Source organism: Balaenoptera physalus (genome assembly GCF_965194825.1).
Source record: "Balaenoptera physalus genome assembly, chromosome: 6".
NCBI lineage: Eukaryota > Metazoa > Chordata > Mammalia > Artiodactyla > Balaenopteridae > Balaenoptera > Balaenoptera physalus.
The window spans coordinates 39,158,152-39,180,434 of NC_138885.1; the positions used below are offsets into that span (position 1 = coordinate 39,158,152).

The 22,283-nt window shown below is 36.8% G+C and overlaps 1 protein-coding gene across 1 annotated transcript in view; it reads left to right on the forward strand.

Moving 5' to 3' along the window:
- The first annotated feature begins 201 nt into the window (after positions 1-201).
- The window catches only part of ARHGAP15 (Rho GTPase activating protein 15), a 618,973-nt gene continuing 596,891 nt past the window's right edge, over positions 202-22,283 (forward strand). The window contains exon 1 of the mRNA XM_082465102.1: positions 202-8,142. The gene's annotated coding sequence lies outside the window, so the exon portion shown is untranslated. The remainder of the gene's footprint in view (positions 8,143-22,283) is intronic.

The window sequence follows — 22,283 nt, forward strand, 5'->3', positions numbered from 1 at the left end:
CATTTTCATTGTGAAAGCACCTTACGTGGATAGATGTGCATGCACTCTGGCTTGAGGAAGTATATGCTACATAATAGTTTTGCATTTGCTCCTTCCATAGGCCACCTGGTTTCACTGGTCTAAAGGCAATTTTACATGAATTGTAGACTTGGAGTTTCCAGTATCTGAAAAGATATTATGCATCTGGATCCTCAACATGAATCAGTTTTTAATTTCTCACAAAAGACTTTTTTTTGTTAAACCAAGGACCCAGTATTGACAAGCTTTCTAGTTTTTATCTACTTTAGTTCCTCTTTTGTGGTGGTGATCGCCATTCGAGGGTCCTATCTTTAAGGCAGGAATCAGTTCTAACTGCTGGCTTTGCGCAAGCCCAGCGCCATCTTTTCATTTCCTTGGTGACCGTGAAAATCTCTGACCCCAGGAACTACCTGCCTCCTCAACCTGCCACAGCAGCAGTCTGCAAGCTTACTCCTTTAGCTTCAGATTTCCTTTTTAATCCTGTCTTTCAGTGAGTTTCACTTGCTCTTCTGGGATGCTTAGCTATGTGTTTAATATTTTGTTAATCCATAGTTTTTCTTGCATTTTTAAGTGTTTGCAGTGATATGGCAGATCCATATTAGCTCAATAGGCAATGTTGCTAGAATAGGAAGTCTCTCCATTTTGCACATACTCTTACGGCATGAACTTCATGTTTTGTAACTAGCTTGTTTCCTTTCCTCTTTCCCTCATGGGAGTAATATACTCTGGGGCTTTCAAATAGGTCTGGAGGCCAGGACCTGGGACCTGGCTATGTACAGATACCCAGAATCTTAAGGCTCCAAAAGTACATTCCTGATCCAGGAGCCTTGAGACATCTCCTTCTGGTTACTTAAGTCAATAAAAGGAAGATAGTCCTTATCCCTGTTACAATATCCAAACATGTAATGCGAAAATAATGAGCCAAGATGTGATGACAGCGCCTTGATAGAGGTTAAGGGGACAGAAGGGAGGTGAAGAATTTTGTCTCTAAAGTCTCACTTCTTAGCAAAAGTCTCACTTCTTAGCACAATGTGCATAAAAACTATCGTTCTTATCTGGCATTCAGTGCCCTACAAAATCTTGCCCTCACTGCCTGCTTTCTAGGCACACATGTCTCATTGCTATTCTTCAAATTGCCAAGCCTGCTCTAACTTGGCATTTACTCTTTCTTCTGCTTGGACCACTGTTCTCCATATATACCAGGTTCCTCCTTGACTTTCTTCATGTCTTGTGCCAAAAGTCACCTTGTCAGAAATGTCACTCCTGAAAACTCTATATCTAACCACCTTCATCTAGATGCTCTCCTTTTTCTCCTGTTTCTATGAATTACCTATGACTTGATGCCAAGGCCAATTTCTCCCCTTTCACCTACTCAGGGTCATTGTTTCAGGGAGCATCCTTTTTATGTTATATCAACAAATTTTCCCTCTCTACGACATCATTTTGAAATCAGCATAGAATCAAGCTATTATTATTCTCTGATCTGAAAAACAAAACAAAACATTTTGTCACCTCTTCCCCCTCAAGGCATTGCATATCTAACACATATCTAACTTCCTTTTAGATTATGATTTCTTAGAAGAGTTGTGTATACTTGCTATTTGCTGATCTTGCTTTACTTTCTCCATAGCTCTTACTACTCTTGAACATTATTAATTAATGTGTTTTTATTCTTATTTGTTTATTGTCTCTGTTACCCCCACCAAATGACATTTAAAAATCTCCAAGAAATTGCATCCTTGGAGCTTGGTGTTGTGTCTAGAATAAAGTAAATACCCCAAATATATTTGTTGGATGAGTGAGTGATTGAGTGCACACATTTTTCTCCTACAACCAAGTATAACACTTGGTTGTAAGAAATGTCACATTTATTTCTCTTTTTATAAACAATCTAAGTCAGGTCTTATTCTCACCTACTTTCTTTAGTTAGAATTAAATTTCCATCATGCTTGGCCCGCCCTCCTCCATTCTACATCCAACTTTCAGCCCTTGAAACTATACGGGATTCCCTGCTGCTTCCATAGTCCTCAGGGAAGCTCCTCCGGTCATTATGAATGTCACTGAAATACTTCTTGTCTAAGTTCAGGGGCATAATGTGAAACAGGTGGTTCTGATGCTCCTGGCAAAATGTGGGGTATGGAGTTGCATCCACACTCCACCCCAGAAACCTCACAATGTTGGACTATTTCACATTTTATTCTCTCTCTTAAAACCTCTAACTCTTCACCCCATTTTCACCCATTCTAATTCTCATTCCCATCTTTCTACTTTACTGACAGAATTGTTGTAATCAGAAGAGAACTTTCACCGACCTCAAATACTGTACCCAGCTGCAAATTTGTGCCTTGCCTATGTGCTCTGGCTTCATTTCTGGTACAATGAAAGAACTGCCCATGCTTTCAGCCAAGGCTTAGGCCATAAAGCTACTTGTGCCTGAGATTCTATTCCCACTCCTCTGCTTCAGGACAGCATCCCATAACACTTGCCTTTCTATCTGGTATAATCAGTTTTTCCTTCTATAGGATCATCTTCATTTCTTCTACTTCTTTTCTTTCCTGTAGAGTAAAACTCCTAAAAGATATCTGTATTTGTTGTCTTCCATCTATTAAAATAAGATTTTCTCACTCATATGCTACTAAAACTTCTATCATGGTCACAACGACCTGTATGTTGCTGTATCTAAAGGTAATTTTGCCACTTTCATTTTACCTGAGTTTTCAGTGGCATTTGACAATTTATGAATCTCTCATCCCTGAAAAATATTCTCACTTGGTTTCCAGGACATCAAATTCATCTGTTCTTTCCTCCTTCCTTCCAGACTACCCTTTTTACATCTCCTTTGCAAATTTTTCCTCTCTCCCAATCTTAAATTAAGCATAGATACTTTCCTTGAAACTTTTCTCTTTTCTATATACACTCTGTGTCTATATTATCCAGTCTCATAGTATTAAATGCCATTTTTATGCTGATGAGTTCCAAATTTATATCTAACCTGGATTCCTTTCTTGACCTCCAGACCTTCATATCTAACTGCAAAATAGTCAACTCCACTGAGGTGACAAATAAGCATCTCAAAGTTATTATGTACTACAAACCAACATGCCCCAATGTACCAGCTCTTCTGAAGTCTTTTTTGTCTCGGTTAATAGCAACTCCATTCTTCAGCTGTTCAGGTTGCTCAAAAGGAAATGGTTGTTGGATCCATTTTCAGAACACATACAGAATTTGATCATTTCTGCATTATACTTGCTACCACCACTTTGGTCCAAGTCCCAATCATCTCTGCTGTGGATTATTGCAGTAGCTTACTAATTGGTCTCCTGGGTTCTATTCCCATTCCTTTGGTCAATCCTTCATACAACAGACAGAATGCTCTTGTAAAACTGTGAGTCAAATTATTTTAATGTTTCCCCTTCTCACTCAGATTTTTCAAAAAGAGCAGGAGAGTCCACGTGGTCTAGGCCTTATTACTTCTATGATACTGTCCCCTATACTCCTCTCTCTCACTCATCTACAGTCACACTGACCCCATGCAGCTTTTCAATGATCCCAGACACAATCTTCATCCAGAGTTCCTGCACTTCTATTTCCTCTCCCTGGAATACCCACCTCCCACCTCTAAATCCACATGGCTCGATCCATCACTTTCTTTAAATATTTACTTTCCTTGGTAAGACCTCTCTTCTCATCTGACCTCAAGTCTTATACCTTCTGAACATTTTATGTGCCACTTCACTGCTTTTGTATTTCTTTCCTTATCAATAACTTATTTTAATTTATCTTTTTTTCTAACTAATATTCAGTATATCTAAAGCTTGCTATATTGCCTGGTACACAGTAAGTTTTCAAGAGATGAACAGACGTTGCCTCCAGATTAAAGTGTTTGCCAGAAAGGGGCAGCTTCTTGGGAGTGGAGCAAGCTCTCCTCCAGTAAGGGAAACCCATCTCTCTCTCTCATTCCTATCCCAGGAAATCGAAATCTTTCTCAATCCAAGTCAAGCCTTTCTTCTCTTTTCTACTCTCCTTTAGTGTCTAACTCATAACATCTGTTCAGAGGGCCTAGAAACTTCTGTTTTTGTTTTTTTTTTTCCCCTAATCATATGCAAACACACAGACACAATACTAGTTAATATTACCTGAGACACAAGAACCAAGACCTAAATCAGTTAACTAGTTGTGATAAAGGAGGGAAAACAAGGCTTTGTGAGGGATTTATCTGAACCTATATTTATAACAGAATTGGGTTGCTGGAACATAGTGCATGCATATATTTTATTTTGCTATATTTTTTTTGCCAGATTGCTCGTCAGAATGGCTTCAGTTTATAGTTCCACCATCAATATATGACAGTTCCTCTCTATAAATTCTCATCCAGTTTTTTGCCATTTCAATAGGAGCTAATTTAACTTGTTTTTACAGTGACTACTGGGGAGGTGTACATCTCTTTACTTACTGATGGATATTAGTTCAGTCCTTTTCATGAATTGTTTATTCAAATTACTTTCTTATTTCCCACTTAGGTTTCCTACTGACTTGCACAAATCTTTTGTGAATCTATGTATGCTCTACTAGTCTGTTATTTTTCTGTAACTTTGTTTTATAATTAACAGAATTCTTTAATTATTGTATAGTTAAGTCCATATATTTTTGCTCTTTTCCTTTTAATTTAGGGATACTATTTATGAAAGTTGCATTTTGCAAAAATATATTTCTTTATATTTTGTATCTGCAAAAGGATTTACCTTTCAAATGTAGATTTATTCCATCTAGGGTCCATCTTTGCTTGTGGTCTAATGTAGGGGCCCAACTCTATTTTCTTTGATTTAGTGAGTGTGTCTTGCCAACATCATCTACTAATCAATCTGTTCCTTTTTGTTTACCTTATGATGCCATCTTTGTCATATATCAAGTTCTCAAATAAATATGGTCTGCTATTGGACCAGTACTCTAATGTTTTTTAATACTGTGGCCTGGACTATGTTAATATCTGACTAGTAAGTCATCAGTCTTTGCTGTTCTATTTCAAAATAAAGTTAGGTACTTTGGGACATTTGTTCTTCTATGGAAATTCCTGGAATAGCTTGTTGTGTTCCTTAAAAATTCATCTGCAATATACTGAGATTTTATTGAATCTATTTGTTGATTGACTTGGACAAACTGACACATTTTCACTGTTACTTTTCTTATCTATGCACATAGTGTATTTCCATTTATCAATTCTTTTAATCTCTTCAATATAAATTTAAACGTAGAGAACTTTGGGGAGATTTGATTTTAGTATGAGTCCCAAGAATGATTTCTACCTGCTAAGTCTATCATTCCTGTCAGTGAAGAAGCAAAAAGAAATACCAGGGGTTAAACTTGTCCTCGGCATTATTTACTTTGAGTTGTGCTGAATAAAACATGGTTAGGAGATAGCATAGTAATTTAGAACAATGACTGTGGGATCAGGGCCCTTGGTTGGACTCCTGGCTCTACTCCTTACTAAATTGGGCAATTATATAATCTCAGTTTCCTCATAAGAAAGAAAAAAAGAGAGTATAATAACATTGGTTAGCTCATAAGGTTGTTAGAAGGATTAAATGAAAGAAAAAATGTAAAGGGATTGGTACAATTCTTGGCTTATAGCAAGTATTCAATAAATATTAGATACATATTGAGTCGCAAGTGTCAAAGCCTAAGCTAGATCCTTAATCGTAATCATGGTAAATACATTTCCTCTAGCCACCAAACCCAGGTATATCACTGCCTGAGTTGCTCCCCTCCCATCTTGTACAAAGAAAATGTGCTTTGTCTCTGTTTAATGTCTACTTGTTCATGATCAAAAATAACTGAAAATTTATACCTTCAAGTAGGTGTTTGTGTTTATTTATTTCCCATACAGGAACATTGGTGTTTTATATTTTTTCTATTCCAATATCTGCTATCAGTACCTATGTAAAAGGAAAAGCCTATTTTCCTTGTTCTAGATTTATGAGCCTGACTTGGACTTACAAAGGCTTAAATCGAGTAGGATGTACTAAATTTATCTGATGTTTCTTGAGAGGCATAATCATTTCCTAGCTCATGCTAATGTATAAGTCTGCAATTCTGCATTATTTACAACATATTTAAATCTATTTACTTATTTTTGTTGGAGGAGGTAATTGGGAGAATGTGACCTCCAGTTGAGCCGCAAACTGGACCCAGGCAGCTGGAGGCTCCTCACCCCCTCCCCTGACCCTGGAATGTATGTTCTGCCCACCATTCCCACAGCGGGAGCCATTTTCAAGGACACAGCCTTGAGGGAGCAATGTGTTATTGAGACGGTCTGGACCGTGTGCATGACTGAACCCAGTTAAGTCCTCTATCTAAACTTAAGATTCTGGTGGGCAGGTGCAAAGAACTACTTGTCTTGCGGCCACCCAAGACAACCTTTGTAGGTAAGTTCCTTTGCTTATTAAACCTGCCACCTACCAATCTGGAGTGGTCTGCCTCTTTCTTTGGTCTCTTCTTGCCCTCATCGTATGGGGGCCAGTTTCAGATTTCACCGGGGAAGCTGCCGACTGTACCAACCGACAATTTTATTCTGGGAGATGGATATTTTTTATATGTATGTTCCATTATATAGATAAATAACCTGAATTTCAGAGAACTTAAGCGACTTGGCCAAGGTTAAATAAACAGTAGTGTCAGAACTGAAGCCTGAAATCTGGTCTCCTCACTTTCATTATCATGTCCTTTCTATTTTCTCTTCAATGTTAAGGAGGAACATTGAGTACAAACCTTCAGGGCTCTGAAAACTTAAAAAGGTGTATGCTGGAATGACAACTAACAATGAGTTCTAGGGTGAATCTGAAATATGATTTTAAAAAGAAGAGTCCTAGAGAAATTAGATTAATTTGCAGGGACATGCCATGCATATCTTGGGCCATATACACCACATATATTTTTAAAGATTTTCTTTATGTGTGCCAAACATTCCACACCACTGAGAACTATTACATAGATTTCTAGTCTGACGAGTTTGTATGACAAGAGATTGTGATTTAACTTTCTCACATATTTGGAAGGGAAGATTTTCCTTTTGTGAATATCCTGCAAGTCTCACAAAACCAGCCAAGCTTGCACGTCCAGGAGCTCACCTCTTGGAGCCCATGGCTCAGTAGGGAGGCACACCCTACGGCTATTTTGAGTCCCCACTCCACCCCAAATGTGTCTTGGACGGGTTGAAGTTTGACATAGAAGGGCACAGAGCAGCATGCCAAAATTGACACCCCTTGGAGCCTTTATTTTATTTTTCTTCTTAAGTCAGGCCGCACAAAGAATCATTCAGCCACAGCAAAAGCTCTTCAGCACACATCAGAACTACTTAGGCAACTGCGAGAGAGGACACACCAGTGTGAGAGCCACCTACAGCAAATGTCACAGTATGTGCTGGATGAGCACCTTCCATTCCCCCAGGTGGCAGCGGGGCCCTGGGCTGTGTTCTCTGAAGTTCTAATGCAAGCTGTCTGAAGCCTCATGAACTTAGTAATGGAGCACCTCTTTGTGGGGCCCTCTGTGAGTTAGAAGCACCAGCTCTGTGAATGGAGATGGTCTCTTGGCTTCCCAAGCCAATAAGCAGAACCTCCTGAAGGCACATGGACATGCTCTAGCTGACTGAGGAGAGCAGGCTTTAGGCTTAAAGCCCTTGCTAGAAGGCAGAGAAAGAGGAAGTGTCCCCAGTGCTTAGCAGGCTGCCCCTCTCCCTGCTAAATTTTTAACCATACATTTTTCCCCATTAAATCAGAATTGATGAAACCTTTACAAATGTGCAGTGTCTGAAAATTGAAAATCACACTGAAAAACAACAATCTCGTTGACTATAGAAGGCAATTTTTTCAAATCGAGTAATGATGTGATGTGTGTGGTTAACCGTATCTACGCAGGAAGTGGTTTTATTTAAAAGTTTTTGTGCTCACTCCACACACCACCCCGCCCCCCCACCTTTTTTTTCCTCCAGTACTGAAATTAAGCAGCATCCAACCTAGGCCTACTTTTACGACATGTGACTTGACTTGACTGTTTTCCGTTTTTGCTAAAAGAGTCATTAACAGTTAGAAGTTGATGGCAGTTCCAATAACAAGTCAGCACTGAGGAAAGGTAAGTGAGTTCATATTGAACGTGCAATTTAAACTTGACAATATTTGGCAGAGTATCCTATGCTTCAGTGGGAATGTATAAACTTTTCCTACAAAATTGTGATGTTTTCATTTGTGATTGAAACATCAGTTTGTTTCCTTTGGTGTAGAGAAAAATATTGTTTTTAAATTTGCAACAGTTAAATTCTAAAGTACTTTAAAAGATCTTATACTAAGATTTTATATGAAAATATTAAAAACAGAATAAGGTATAGCTTTAGTTCGAAAGTGCTTTTAAAAATTACTACGAGAGAAAATTGGGACTTTGTATCTTTAACTGACTGCTTTGTAAAAATATGCACTCTTCATGATCCAGATAATAAAGAGGAAAAGGCACTTTGAAACAATTAGAAATAACATCTGAATTGCACGCAGTGTGAAAGATACCCACTGTAAAGTGCTGTAGTAAAGTTAGCATTAGGAACCCTTGAAAAGGTGTAGTTTCTTAAATTTACAGCTTATTAAAGAGCTATTAAAAAGCAGGAAATTTTTAAAATGCCAAAGAAATTTCTCTATCATGACATTTGATTTTTTTCCTAAATTTTATTTAAGATATAGTGTGAAATGAGGGCAAGTTTCTATTTCATAAGCAAAACTGTACGTTTAAAGGAGAAGTCACAGATGACTTCACAGGGGGTTAGTTCTGGGAAAAGAGGCAAATTAGAAATATAATTCTGTTATTTAGGTAATTATATAATTTTCCTTCTTTGAGATTTCCAAAACAATAACCTCAGAAATTAAAAGGATTTGTTAATCATTAACTGATAAGAACTTTTCTTTTATAGTGACTTCTTGCTTTTATAGAATGTCTTTGTGTGCTGTAACATATGTACAAAAAATATAAAAGTATTGCTCATCTCAGAGACAAATACCTAAAATAAATCTGACTGTAGATTTCTGAAGGAATTTTAATAAAAGCTCCAGATACGATCCACCCTTCCGTAATATTATTTTTATTGTGCTGTTGGATGGGGGACATGAGGGCCCCACAACACGTATTTTTTTGTATTATTAAAAAATGGTTACAGGGTTGATAAGTGGCAACAATTTTCTTTTCTTTTATTGTCTTCTATTGAAACACTCAAATAAATGTTGTTTGATGTGGTCAATTTGGTAGGAAATTATTAGTTATACTAGTACACTCCATTTTAAGACCTCTTCAATTGTCAATACCGAAGTTAGCTACTTGTTGACTATTAAAATGATCATGAAAAAACAGAGATTAGGACTTGATGTTCAATACATTTTTTATTGTTAGAGTGTAAGAGAACGCTGGTAATATGTATTTGCTTTGATATTCTGATTAGCTTTTCAATTTGCTGCATTTTCTCACAATGGAAAGCATTATTTAAATCTGTCTTCAATACTGTGGTTCTGAACCTCTGCATCTATAGAAGCTTAATAATTCAGATAGTTTTGGTTGATATGTTATTACTTTATTTCATTTTATTATAAAAGAGCATCACGTGAATAAACATATGTCGTACTTACATATTAGCAAGAATGAATATCCACATAAGCCTTTGATACTGAAAAAAGTCCACTACAGTTTTTTAAATAATTTAATATTTTTACAAGCCAAATATTTGTAAAATGATTGTTTCTTGCAGAAACTGTTAAATTAAAAGACAAATATTTTATGGAGTATGTATAAAATTAAGAATTAATTTAAAATACTTAATATGGATTTATAAAGAGAAATAAGTAGAGATGATATTCATGTAACCTAAGATGCTCTCAGAATTGTCTGTAAAAACTACTAATGCATTATCTCTGGGATGTACAGACCAAATCTTAAGAGGGTAAATTACAAATGAGTTATTATAGGTAGGTTACTACAATATATCTTTATGCATTTTAAGCGAATAAGAAACAAATTTTGATGAAATAAAAACAATGCAGAGAATCTCATTTGATAAGTCATTAAAAAAAAATATGCTTTTCCACTTGGGGCCAGGATTCAGCAAAATTCAGAAAGGAGACATCTCCCCTCCTTGATATTCCTTCTCTTGTCCTTTTTAAGTGTTCTGTCCCAGAGTGGCCTACTCTGTCCCCAACTTAAGGTCTGCCAGCCTTCGTCCTAGAGAAATACACCCTACACTTTTCCTTCCATCACACTCCCATTGTTCTTAAAATGTACTCATCCTATTTTCCAGAAGTTAGGGCATCTGATAAAAATAATCCATGCTCACAAGAGAAGGCTCCAGAGCTCTGTTTCTTGTAACCTGTAATTCAGGCCTCCCCTCCTCCTCCCAATAGAATTTTAATAAATTCTCTCAGCAGACAGGATCCAAGGGAACAGCTAACTGTTGAGGACCTCAGTCTCAAGTGAGGAGACTGATGCCATTACAAACAGTTTGGGGAAAATATTTTGGGGGAGAAAGAGTGTTTTGTTAACCATTCATCCTGTCTATGGCATTTAAACAAAATTTCTGAGTATGTTTTATGTGAAGGGTCCATCACAGAGATGTGTCCATTTCTCTAAGATATTCCTTAAGAAATATACATCTTTCTTGTAGTAGATGAAAATTAACTGCACTACATCTTCAGACTATTTTGGTATTCCCATACACTTAGAAACTATCTAACATAATCAAAAGTTTTACATTTGTATTTTAAAAATCATTTAATATCCTGAATTTAGCACTTTGGGTACCATATTTTTTTGTACTGCAACATAAATGTTATATAACTAAACTATAAAATGTACTTATAAGTATTCTAAATTTTAGCTTACGGTAGACAAAACTCCTTTGCTTGCAAATGATAGAAAATAAGCTAAAGTTAGCCTGGGCAATAGAGATAGGCACTGATTTGTATAACTGAAAATCCAAGGAAAGAAAAGTCAGGCTGCATCCAGCAGCTCACACAGATTTACCAAGATCATTTTCTTCATCCCTTAGCTCTTTTTTTCCACTCTGCTATAAACAGTCTATGGCAGAAGCTCACACTAAGTTGACCACAAGGCTTCAGGTTTACCTCCGACCCTTTCAGCAAACTCTGTACAAAAGAACGCCTTTCCCCCATCACCACAGCAAAGGTACCTCAGATTGAGATCTGATTGGACTGAAGTGGGTCACGTGACCACACTGAGCCAATCACTGCCTCTGAGACACAGACACCCTGCGTGACCAGGCCTAAGGTCACTGGCCCACTCTTGCATTGATGAGCCACCAGCCCCTGCAACACCTGGACTCTCCGCTGAAAAGAGGGGTCCCTACACTGAGGAACTCAAATTCTTCCCCCAGAAGAAGAGCGACTTTATCTCTTAGAGGTAAAAGCCATAGAAAACTACCACACGGCCACATCGGGTCACATTTAAAACCATTACTTAAATTTTCCAACCTCTGTAATCAGACAGAACGACAGCGTCAGTTTAAGCGTAGGTCTGAATGAAGCAAGTGCTTCAATTAAACTGAATTTTAAAGTATTTTTCAACAGCTACTCCATGTACAAACCCCTGCCCCACAATACTTGTCTTCTAAAAGCTTATAATCCAGTAAAAGTACTAGATTAATAAGTATAATGCCAACAACTTTTTATCAAGTACCATAAAAAGATATAAGAAATATTCTATTAGGATTCGGAATTTCACCGAACATTTTTGTCTTCCTGTTATATGGCGGGCAATAAACTAGAGAATTTTGCAGGTGTTATATCATTTATCATATCCAGTCAGAGAAATCAGGACAGTTTCGGAAGAAATATTTGTACGGTAGTTCCCCCTTCTCCAGGGTTTAGCTTTCCGCGGTTTCAGTTACCCGCAGTCAACCACCGTCCGAAAATGTTGAAGGGAAAATTCCAGAAATAATCCATGAGTTTTAAATGACTCACCTTTCTGAGGTAGTGTGAGGAAGTCTCGCGGCCCTGCTCCGGGCCGGCATCTTCGCGAGGCCACCATTTCCCCCGTGAGGCACTGAGCCGCCCTCCTGCTTATCATATCGAAGCTCTCGCGAGTTTGAGGTATCGCGGTGCTGGTGTTTGCGTCCCCCTTAATTCGCTTAATAGTGGCTCCAACGCGCGAGTAGTGCTTCCGCTCAATCGGACCCGCCAACGCACAGCCTTGCAGTGCTTCCTCTAAGCGTTAGGGCGCCAGAAAAAAAATTTGTAGGCCGAGGTTGCTCACATCTACTGTACGGACGAACCTGAATTTTCTATCCGTGAAATTGTGAAGAAGGAAGAATAAATCTCTGTTCGTTTTGTTGTTGCACCTCGAACTGCAAAAGTTATGGCCGCAGTGTGTGTGGTAAGTGCTTAATTAAGATGAAAAAGGCATTGAATTTGTACAATAAGATATCGTGTGTGTGTGAGAGAGACCACATTTACATAACTTTTATTACGGTATATTGTTATAATTGTTCTATTTAATTATTAGTTGTTGTTAATCTTTTACTGTGCCTAATTTATAAATTAAACTTTCCCATAGGTATGTATGTATAGGGAAAAAGTCTATATAGGAGTCGGTGCTATCTGCGGTTTCAGTATCCATCGTGGCTCTTGGAATGTGTCCGCGTAGATAAGGCGTGGGGGGTGGGTTACTGTGATAGTATCCAGAGAAAGCTAGGACTGGGGAGATGAGAAACATTCCAAGAGACAGGAAGGGAATGTGTCAGGGGACAAAAACATGGAGTATCAGAGAATTTCCCAGGCGGAGTGAGTTGTCTCCTGTTGTTAGCTGCAAGTATACTAGCAGGAGGTCGGGGCAGACGGTTTGAGATTCTAATAGGGTAAACCTGCTGAGCAGATCATAACTAAGGGCTGTAAGTACCAACAGGGTTGTTGAGCAGGGGAAATGGAGCTGGATGGCCACGTTCTGCATCTGGGTGGGCTATCTAGCATCAGGATTTATTTACTTCTTGTATATACGTCACTGTTGGTGACATACTCCTTAGGGTGGTTTGGAGAAATGGTGGTCGTCTGTGAAGGGAGGTATTCCTTTAAGACAAGTCACTGGCGCACCTCCCCAGGTGCCTCGAGGTTCTTATATAGGCTGTGGTTATAATGATTTTTTTTCATATTGTGGAGCTTTGTTGTGTTGTTTTTAATTTGAGAATAAGTGATACAGTGAAATGGTTTGAAAACAAACAAAACCTAAATATAAATATTTTAGTGAAAGTCTTTCTAACATTCCTATTTCTATATACCTCTGTTTACTCCCACCTTAACCCAACAGGCAACCACTTTTCATAGTTTTTTTTTTAAATCCTTCATAGTTTCTTTATGCAAAAGCATGTATGTATATACACACGTGTGTGTATATATTTCTTTATTATATTAAAGGGAGTTCACTATATACACCTCTCCACTTTTTTTTTCTTTCAGTAATATCTTAGAGATATTTTAATTATAAAAATAAGAAACTGTCTAATTCTCTCTCTCTCTCTCTCTTTGTTTATAGTTGTACAGTATTCCACTGTGTGGATATATCGTACTTAATCTAACCAGTCTAAAAGAGTCATGGGTGTTTTCAATTTTTTGCTAATACAAAGAATGTTTTAATATAATTGTATACATTTGAAAATATATCTATGGAATGAAATCCCAGAAATTTCATTTATTAAAACTATTTATAAGCCAAGAGATAAAATAATTTTGATAGTTATTGCCAAACTATCCTTCATGTTAGTTGTAACTTTTTGAATTTCCATCAGCACTTAATGAGAGGGCTGGTGGAAGCTCCATAGGTTTTCTAACAGATTGTGTTACCAAACATTTCAGGTTTTGCCAGTCTGTAGAAAAATGTATCCTGACATAGTTTTATGTAATATTTCTGTTATTATGATTGAGGTTGAGCTTGCTTTTAAAAGATTAAAGGTCTATTTGTTTTTCCTAATAACAGAATGTATCCTTTCTCAACTGCATAATTAAGGACCAAAAGCGTTAGTTAAGTTCAAGCCTAGAATGAGATGTTAAAGGAAATAAGGAATCAGGGCTAGCATATGTAAAATACTCTTTTTATAAAGCTTGAAATAAGCAGTAGCTAAAAAAGGATGAAACATGAACACTGAAGTGAAGGAAAAGAGAAAAGGAATGAAAATAAAGAAAAAAAAAAGAAAATATATCCGGACATCCAACAAGGTCTCAGAGGATACTAGGACAGATGGGTGTAATCACTAGCTCAAGTAGATAAATTAACCTGAAACAGAAGGAAGAGCCTTTTAATGAGTGTCATGTAGATGAACTGGATACAGATGAGATGAAATGAGGAGAGGAAGGTGAGGGAATACTTGCTTCATGGATTCTATCTTCTTCGAAATGGTAGGAAAGCCCATTTGATGAGAGGGAGTATTTAGAGGATGCCAAAGAATAGGCAGACTATCTTATTTTAAAAATTGGCCTCATCAAAAACATACAGTACAACTGTGAATTTTAAAGTTGATTTTTCTCTTTCAATGGGCATCAGCCCTATTCAATTCCATAAATTCCATATTTATTATTCCATAAATAATTTTGAGCTCCAACTAAGTACACTGTGTTATGCTAAGAATTATTGGGGATACAGAGACTCAGTGTGCTAACTAGCCAGTGAAACCATCTTAGGTAGCTTAGTGCACAAATACAAGAATTTAAATATAAATTTATAAGTATAAATGCAAGGCCTTAGAAATATTAGAGAACATGCTATGTCAGTCCCAATGGTTTCATTTTACCAAATCCAATGGCTATTTATGTATTTTCACATTATCCATATCTGAGTTGCATTTGATGCAAGTGAACATTCCTTCTCTCTTGAAACTCTGTCTTCACTAAACTTCTATGATATTTCATTCTCCCAGTTTTTCTCCAAACTATTTGGATGCTCCTTCTCTGTCCCTTTGCTAACTCTTCCTCATTATCCAACCCTCTAAATGTTAAAATGTTCTGTACTTCAGATTTCTACCTTTCTGCCCCTAGCTATCGTCTTCTTAGTTTATTCCTAGGTGATATTATTTAGTGCCAGGATTTTAAATACTATCTATATTCTTTTTTTTTTTTTTTTTTTTAATTTTTCATTTATTTTTGGCTGCGTTGGGTCTTTGTTGCTGCGCACGGGCTTTCTGTAGTTGCGGTGAGCGGAGGCTACTCTTCGTTGCGGTGCGCGGGCTTCTCATTGTGGTGGTTTCTCTTGTTGCGGAGCACGGGCTCTAGGCGTGCGGGCTTCAGTAGCTGTGGCTCACGGGCTCTAGAGCGCAGGCTCAGTAATTGTGGAGGATGGGCTTAGTTGCTCCGCAGCATGTGGGATCTTCCCGGACCAGGGATCAAACTCGTGTCCCCTGCATTGGCAGGCAGATTCTTAACCACTATCTATATTCTATTTAGACCTCAAGACCAAAACGTTTTATTTTTTAACACTAAAACTGTAAATGCAGTCGCCTACCTATCATCTCCAGTTGAATGTTTCAAGAGACATCAAAATGGTTATGTTCAAAACTAAGCTCTTGTTTACTCCCCACTTACCCAACCTGCTTCTCTCCTATTTTCATTTATCTCATTTAATGGCACCATCATTCATCTCTCTGTTCAAGATAATAAATTAAGAATTACCCCCAATTCCACTCTTTCTCTCATACTCCCTACCCCAAACCACATCCAATTAATCAGCAATAAGCAGAGCCTGCAAAATTGACTTACCTCCCATAATCCTGTTTACTTTTCTCAATGATGGCTCTTGAAAAGTTATATCTTTTTTTTTTCATACTAATGGCTCTTTTTATTTTTTGTTTCTTGGTATAATGAATTTTCCTCAAAAAACCTGCTAAATGAATATACTACAATATGTGACATTTAGATGACATCACAATTTTAGATAAACCACGCTTACTAATTCACTTTCTAGTTTCACGTTAGAGAAGAATCATACAAAATATATGGAACAGTGCTGATTTGAACATTTTTGAATTAACTCAAGAAGGTTGAAGAAGTAGCAACTTGTAGAACATCCAGTCAGGTTTGTTGGCCCTAAAATTGTTTTTTTTTTTTTTTTTTTTTGCTGTAATTTATCATTAAGTGTGCTCTGACAGCAAGAAAACTGTAAGTTTCATAAACATTGAAAATGTTGGTGAAGTAAAAGATACAGAAAAAAAGGAAATTTAATAAATACACTTTTTATATTTTATGTAAGTTTTTTTCAAATTGTTGTTACTACTTACATAAACCCATTTTTAAAATCTATTCATGCATTTTTATATTTATAAATGTTGATTGGGTATCTTGAGCTTTTATTTAACTGATTTTCTCTTAGCAGGAATGAATTAGACATTAAGCAAGGGGTAAATGTGTATCAAAATATCCCAAATTTAATCACTTCTTACCACCTCTACCGCTGTTACTGCAGAGTCCTCTGACTCATCTCCCTGATTCTAATTTTTACATGATAATCATTCTCCAAAGAGTAGCCAGAGTGACTTTCTTAAGACTTAAATCATACAATTCTCCAACTAAAACATTCCAAATGATTTTCTATTATACTTTAAATTAATTCAGTCTTTTTCCATGATTTGTCAGGCCCTCTATCTAATTACTCTGCTTTTGTTTGCTTAAATAGCATTTTGGATATGAGGAATCATTATTACATTGTTTAGTGGCTATCTTTACCCTCAACTGAATGGTCCATGAGAGTACTGACCTTGTTTGCCTTTTTACTACTGAATTCCTAGAACCTAGAACAATGGTAGGCATATAATAAACACTCAATAAATATTTGATTAGTGAAAGAACAAATAATATAAAAGCTGACTGTGGGCTGTAGAGTCAGGGAAGGCTTTCTGGAGATTTGTGACTTCTCTTGGGTCTAAAAAATAAGATAAGTTTAGGGGAAGAGAAGGTAGAAACGTATTTCAAACAAATGACGCTTTATGGGTTCATTTTGAGCAACCTGGCAGTGATGAAAGGTTGGATTGGAATGCTGGATCCATTATATACTGTGGCACTTTTTTGAAACTCAAAACAAATAACCCTCCTTCTGAAAACATATTGCATAAACTGATAGAGAACACCAGCTACTTCTAAGCATTTAAATTTTAAGCTGTTTTTCTAAAACCAGGGTATTAAAATTGAATAGTTTTGTTTACTTTAGATTCATTTCCTAAACACTTAGAGAACTTTTTGTTTTAGTCTCTGCTGATGTAATGACAAGCTTAGAGTCAAAACGAGATTTCTTTTTAAAATAGCTAGGAAAGGTAGAATGCTCAGGAAGTTAAGTGCTGAGTCGGGGGAAATTTTTTTTTTTAATTTATCTTTCCACTTCAGTTAATTTCATATTAGAATTTTAAGGGATAGAAACTGAGCAATGAAGCCCATATTCATCTTATTAGGGAAATCAAGTAATCTTAGCCTCTATTTATACCTTGATGGTTCTCTTAAAGGAAGTATAATGTAGGAGGAAAAATGAGTGTTGATTACCCCAGTGGTGTCTCCAACACTGTGGTAGGTACCATGGTGTTACCCCAAACAAACAATATCCCCTTCTTCTCTAGATGCTTACAGTAGCATGAGACATTCATTAATATAAATTATTAGAGTGGCATTGTTAATAATAATCATCAGAGATATGATTTATTCAATGTGAATTATGTATCAGGTGTTTTGCATACCTAATAGTATTTGAATCCCACAAAAATCATGTAAGAGAGTTAGTATCTCCATTTTAAAGATAAGGAAGCTTAGGTTAAGTGGGTAAGTGCCCAAATTTATAATGCTGTTTGGTAGGTGGGTTATGATTTGTAGGCAGATCTGGGTAATGCAAAATCTGTGTTATTTTCACTATGCCATGCTATAATTTCTAATACTGTTAGGTGTCAGCAGTTAAGTGATACTGGACTTCATTCATGAGGCCCTATAGTCTGAAAGGGTCTAGAAGGATCCTGCTATGTTTGATATCTAAAACTATGCCATCTGTGGAAAACATGTTGCTTTTTCACTATATACATATATCCTTATGTAGAGAGGTTATAAAATATGTGAGGAAGAAAACATTTTTGCCTTAGTTTTTGTCATACTATAGGTACCTTTTCTATTTCACTTCTTCTGTCTTCTCTGGATCCTATGTCTCCCTTCTGCCCTTAGATTCACGATTCCTTCTTAGAATCATGCTGTCCATTATGGTAGAAACTAGCTACAGATGGCTATTTAGCACTTGAAATGTGGCTAGTTTAAACTGAGTGTAAAATAAACACCAGTTTTTGAAGACAGTACAAATTAAAAAGTGGTAAAATATCTCCTTAATATTTTTACATTGATTATATGCTAAAATTATAAAATTTGGACATAGTAGGTTAAATAAAATATATTATTAAATACATTATTTTAATATAATCACTTATTTCATTTTACTCATCTAGTATGGCTACCAGAAAATTTTAAATTATTTGTGTGGCAAATTATTTCTAGTGGATGGCACAGCTTTAGGCCATTTCCTCTTCTCACAAGACTACTTTGACATTCTTATCCACTCTTATGATTTAAATTTAATCAGTATGATCCTTAATTTTTTATCTTTGGCTTTGGTCTCTCTCCCAATATTGTTCCTAGTTCCAATTGTCACTTGATAACCTCTTCCATGATGTCCCATCAGCAGTTCAAACTGAATATGTCTCATGTTAAACCTATAATGTCCCCACAGAATCCCCATTCTCTTTCCAGCTTCAGTTAAGCTATCTCTGTTGTTCAAATCACTTAAGTAAGTGAGCTTGGTATCTCCAAGGACTCCTGTCCATACATCCAAGCAACTGTCATTGTTAGGGGCATCCATTTCCTTCTCTCTGTGTTCACTTATTGTCATAGTTACTAATTTGGATATCCATTAAGTCTTGTCTAGACTATGGCAAAGGGGTCTTATTTACTTTCATACTCCTATTTCTCTTACCTCTTTATTTTGCATATTTAAGATTTATTTTGTGTCTTCATGGTGGTGGTTGGGTTCAAGTTAATTAACACAAGTAAGAATTTCTATGACCTAGTTATATTCTATTTAGAGTTTTAAACGTGATTTTGCATAATTATTTTATGTGATTATTCTAGCAAGCTAGTGGTAAAAGCAGAAGATTTTGTAGAAGACAAGGAAGCTTGGAGAAATAGAAGTGTTTGAGGACATGCTGAGAACATATTTCTCCCAAATTCTGGCCTAGAACTTTTTTATTTCTTGTGAAGATAGTGAAGATTTTTTTTTAATTTGGAATATAGTTGCTTTACAATGTTGTATTAGTTTCTGCTGTACAGCAAAGTGAATCAGTTATATGTATACATATATCCACTCTTTTTTAGATTTCCTTCCCATTTAGGTCACCACAGATCAGTGAGTAGAGTTCCCTGTGCTATACAGTACGTTCTCATTAGTTGTCTATTTTATAAGTAGTAGTGTATATATGTCAATCCCAATCTCCCAATTTGTCCCACCCCTCCCTTCCTCCTTTGGTAACCATAAGTTTGTTCTCTACATCTGTGACTTTATTTCTCCTTTGCAAATAAGTTGATCTGTACCATTTTTCTAGATTCCACATATAAGTGATATTATACGATATTTGTTTTTTCTCCTGACTTACTTCACTCTATATGACAGTCTCTAGGTCATCCATGTCTCTGCAAATGGCACAATTTCGTTCCTTTTTATGGCTGAGTAATATTCCATTATGTATATGTACCACATCTTCTTTATCCATTTCTCTTTGACGGACGTTTAGGTTGCTTTCATGTCCTGGCTATTGTAAATAGTGCTGCAGTGAACATCAAAAGGGGTGCATGCATCCTTTTGAATTATGGTTTTCTCTGGATATATGCCCAGGAGTGGGATTGCTGGGTCATATGGTAGCACTATTTTTAGTTTTTTAAGGACCCTCCATACTGTTCTCCATAGTGGCTGTACCAATTTACATTCCCACCAACAGTGTAGAAGGGTTCCCTTTTCTCCACACCCTCACCAGTATTTATTGTTTGTAGATTTTTTGATGGCCATTCTGACCGGTGTGAGAGATAGTAAAGATATTAAGAGCACTGCCTGGGAAGTCAGAAAAAACAAAGTTCAATCTTGGGCTCCACCACTTGCTAGGTATTGTATATGTTATATTGTACAAGTTACTTAATCTCTCTGAGCCTGAGTTTCCTTATCTATAAAACGAGGAGTTTCCTCACAAGATAAAAAAAGAATGTATGTAAAGAACTTTGCCTAGTTTGTGTCACACAATATTGTTTTAGAAGGGTTAAATGTAGCGTGAATAGTAGTTATAGTAGGAATTGTTTTATCAGGTTGTCTTGAATCAAATGATGACTATTCTCCCCTTCATTATGATATAAAAATCATGCCAGGATAATTTTGATTTATTTCAATTCTAAGTATTATGATAGGATTTGGAACTCATCAAAAGCAATTTCTTGCTATTAGTTTCATTTCCTCAATACAGCTGTGTGGAGGAGAAGGAAGAAGACTCACTCTTTTCTTGTTTGTTTACCAATTTTTGGTTGATATGGAAATTTTCCTCTGAGCAGCTCAAGATGTGTCCTAACCAAAAATACTCTTTAATTTTGAAGAATTAATATTCATCACACAGAGCAGTTTAAAAAGTGAAAGGCAGCCACTGACTCTTGGACTTAAAATGAAGCAAAGAAGAACTACAGAAACCAGGAGAGAGAAAAAAAAGTAGAATTCTTTTCACCCACTTTTATATTATACCTAATTTTTGCCTAGGGTTATAAAGTATTAATGCAGATTGTTCATGAGGCATGGGGGTCCTAGCAAAATGATTCTGAGGGAAAAAATAAGATGTTGGGATGTCCAAGGTGCTTATCCAGTTAACAAAGTCTGTTTCTGTTTTTATTCTGTTTTGTTTTCCCCCTGAGGAAACCTGCTCAGGATTCCATGTATGGAGGTTGACCGAATACACCAATCTCAGTCCTAATCCTGAAAGCACTTGGTATTAGGATATCCATTAAATGACAGCGAGGTGTGGCAGTGGGAAGTGACTGACAGAATGCTCGGGAGATAAGTGGCTGTGGTGCTGTCCCTGGAGAATTAGCTGCATCCTACAGGCCACAGGGCTTTAGGTTAGAAGTCTGGCTCTAAGAAAGTGGATTAACAAGTGGGCCATAGTTTCAGGGTGGGAAATCAGCTTGAAAGGAAAACCAGAGACTAGTCAGTATGGCAGATGGGTAGAGAGTATGTCTTGAGTCAGGGATGGGGGCAAGTTGAGATGCAGTGGATGTTCTGACTTCCCCTAACCATCATGCACTGTATCCCAGGTCCATTTGGCAGCTTTTGATGTGGAGAAGTAGGAAAGAAGCATAAGAATCCAGTAACACTTGGGACTGAGAATCAGGACCATTCTAATATGGTGGCAAACCTGAACTTGTCGGAAATGCTCACAGTACTGGCAGAATTAGAGGCAGAGGATTTCAGACAGGCACCAAATATCTATAATGTTCTTGGTACAATGCAGAGCAACAACACTGAAAAAATACAGCGTCTGACTTTAAGGATCCCACAGTCAATTTCGCAGAAGGGACATGCAACTCAAATAGATAACAGAGAACAAAAGAAGTCAGGATATGATTATCTGCCAAAATATAATAGGAACAGTAAAGGAGGTCAGAGCAGAGAGGGGGAAATGGGAACTTGCTTAGCAATAGCAAAGAGCACAGCACAATATCCTACTCTTGGTAATTTCAGATCATGTTGAAAAACTTGTACAAATAAATGAAATAATGTTAATCTCCAGTGAACCTCTTTCTAAAGCAGAAGTACAAATTCAGTCTCTTGGTTTTGTTCTCCATTTTCATTCCTACCACCTTGGATTTTAAAATAATAAGATATTGAAAATGATATTAATTTAATATGCAGCAGAAACTCTGCTCAACCCTCAAATCAGAGGAGTAAAACTCCTAGAGGTGATTGACACCTGGGGTCACAGTCACGGATATTCCCAGATCAGTCAAGTTTTCTATGCAAATCAAGGGGGAAGGGAGAGAAAGTCTGAATCACAGAGAACTTGTCCTATTTACAAGATGCTGAAGCTGCCCACATCCACCTGACAGTTACCATGCATACCTTGACCAGTTTTTCACATCTCATCATTTTTCGAGAGAAGACACACAGATATACTTTTTTTTTAAAAGTAAAAATTCTCATGTTTCAAT